We start from the raw sequence: 3,307 nt of genomic DNA on the forward strand, positions 1-3,307 counted from the left end.
TAAATAGGACAGTGGGTACACAAGTGTATTGATACTTTATTTTTTCCTTAAACATTTATTTTATGTATGTTCTTTTGTATATGTTCAATATTTCATAAAAATAAAATTTCAAGGCTCCTTGGAATTGAGGAGGTAAAAGAGGTTTATCATAGTGTGATTTCAGGCTGGAAAGTTGGAAACAGCAAAGGTCCCCCATAAGAGTCTGGTTAAATAAATTAAGGTACATTTATACAACAAAATAGTTAGCATCAATGAAGGATCATGAGTTAGAAGTGCATATACTGATATGAGAAGATGTTCCTTGTATAGTAGGTAAAAGAAGTTTCAGAACAATATGGTATCCCATTTGTATCAGAAACTAAAAGCACACGTACATAAGAATATAAAAAGTGCTTAGTCAGTACACCAAAAAGCTAACAGTGTTGGGATTTGGGCATTAGCTATTAGGATTACATATGAATTTTTTTCCTTCTTGATTTCTCTTATTTTTTTCCCCCAGAAACATATATTACTTTTATACCAAAAAAGAAGTCGGAGAAAGAATAACAAAGAATATCTAAGAAACATCAGAAAGAAGAATGTAATTGTAAAATATTTGGAAATGACCTTCACAAAATATGCTTTTTTTTTAAGAAAATGACTATACTTTTCTTAGAGTTAAAAAATGAGATTTGAAGATAAATGGATCTATCCATCTATCTAGTTTCTGGCTAAAAGACTAAATATAATAACAATTTAAATTCTTCCCAATTTAATTTACAAGATTAAAACAATTCTAAACGAAATCTCAATGAAGTTTTTTAAAGAATAAGTGGGGCTATTGATAATAGAATTCTGAAAATTAAGAATTAATAGGTTAGATTTGTTCTTATCGATACTAAAATGATGAAGCGACAACTGCTGAACCACTCTGATACAGCCAAATAGGAAGCTCTTAAACATCTAACAGAAAGTGCTCAAACGTTTCTTCGTACTTTTAAAAACAATGTATGATGAAGGAAATAACAGTAATTGAGAAAGTGATGAACTGTTTAATAAATGATGTTGGAATAATGGCTAAGGAAGGGTAGTTAATTTTTCACCTTAAAAGGTATTCTAAAATAAATTTGATGTGTTTATCTAAAATAAATTCTAGGTGTAATTTACATTAATTATGTAAAAAATTTAAAGCATTATAAAGAAGGGAACACAGAAAATATGTAACAGATTCACAATAATGTAAGTCACTAAATCCTGACTTTGCAGGACAAATTGATAGTCTTGACTACCAACGCTCTTTTTCTTCCTTTTGCTTCCTTTGGCTTCCGTGACAATCACTGCCCTGATTTTTCTCCTACCACTTTGGCTACCACTTCTTCAATTCCTTTGCAGGATTATCCTCCTCTGGAGGCCATTGTGTGTTTGAGTTCCTCAGGGCCACTCCTTGTCTACATTTTCTCCCAAGGTATTCACATTCATACCCATGGCTCCAATTACCACCTCTACTCAGGTGACTCAAATTTAACTCTAGCCCAGCCATTTCTTACTTATCAGTATTAGTCAGGGTCCCTGAAAGAAAAAGACGGCACACTCAAGATGGTAATTAAGAAGATTTTAGTTAAGAGATCATTTACAGGGGCCAGCCTGGTGGGGTAGTAGTTAAGTTCACGCATTCTGCTTCAGTGGCCCAAGGTTTGTGGGTGCAGATCCTGGGCGTGGAGCTACATACTGCTTATCAAGCCATGCTATGGCAGCATCCCACATATAAAAGATAGAGGAAGATTGGCACAGATGTTAGCTCAGAGACAATCTTCCTCATGAAAAAAAAAAGATTATTTACAAAAGGTTGGGGAAAGCAACAGAGGATAATGGCACAGTATCTCAGGGAGCTATTACCACCTAGGCCTAAAGAAGCAAGGAGATGGAAATGATTCCTGGATGAGAGAGAGAGAAAAGAGGAAGAAGTGGCAGAAAGAAGGGCAGGAGAAGGAGGAGGCAAAGGAGGAGGGTTTGAAGCAGGCGGGATGGAAAGAGGAGGAGGTGGGGAAGTGGGCAGGAGAGGAAGGGGAAGAGAGAATGCAGGATGTAGATAATATGGAATAAATATTTAGCCTTCACTCTCTTCCTTCAGTCTTCTGCCTGACCTCCCATTGGCTGAACCCAACAAGAAGCCAGAGAACGTGGACACCAGGTGCTGGGATACGTGGAATCTTGGTGCATTCCACACAGGTCAGTCTCTCTGGACACAAAGAATAGAGAGGGGTAGACAGTGGCTCTAGATGGACAAGCAGAAGATATCTACCTAATATTCACCTCCTACTTGGCTTCTTCTCCAGGAAATCCCGAGGGTATTTCAAACTCAAATGGGTCCAAAATTGAACTCCTGAAGGGCCCACTCCATACCCTCTCCTCTCAAAAACCAAACTAACAAAAAACCAAACTGGTCTTCTTTCAGTGTTTTCTATGTCATCAAATGGCACCAAGGTCAGGTCTATGTTTTCATAACCATATAGGAACGGATTGGAGTGTGGCAACGGTAGATGCAAATAGATCACTGAGGAAGCTATTCCATTAGTCCAGGCAGAAGTGCTGATAGAATGAGCTAAGGAAGGGTTGACTTGAACTGGATAGATGGAAGAGATATTTAGAAAGCAAAATTAATAGGACTTGGTTGGATTGGATATGGGAGGTAAAGGTAATGTGATTATCAAAGATGATATCTTCAATGATTTCCCATAAATCTTCAGGAGGAGGCACAACTCCTTAACAAGGACTTCTTGGCCCTGCCTGGTCAGCATCCCCCACTGCCTACCCTCTGACTTTTTCACCTTTATCTCATACCAGGCCCCTCTCAGGATGTGGGCTATACTTACATTCTTTCAGTCCTTCATATTTCCTGTGCTTGCCCCTGAGCAGGACCTTTGCATCTGCTACTTCCACTGCCTGTAATCCTCTTACCGGCTACCCAACTCCTCTTTATTATTCATAGCTCAATCACCACTTCCCCAGGGAAGCTTCCTCTGACTTCTCTAACTAGATCTAATTCTCCTATTAAAGGTCTCATATATTGTGTCCTTCCTTTTGTAGGATCTATCCATTAGCAGCTCACACTCATTTGTGTGGCTTTTTAGTTAATGTCTAACCCATTTTCAATCCCCTACTATGACATAAACTCCATGAGGACAGGGACTGTGTCTTTATTGGCTCATGTATATAGTCTTATTGCCACTCATAGTGCCTGGCACCTTGTAGTTCATACATACACACATTCTTTAATGAATGAATAAATAAAAGTAAAAGCAATGGAATAAGTCACAAAGAAACACAC

Source organism: Equus przewalskii, chromosome 4 (genome assembly GCF_037783145.1).
Source record: "Equus przewalskii isolate Varuska chromosome 4, EquPr2, whole genome shotgun sequence".
Classification (NCBI taxonomy): Eukaryota; Metazoa; Chordata; class Mammalia; order Perissodactyla; family Equidae; genus Equus; species Equus przewalskii.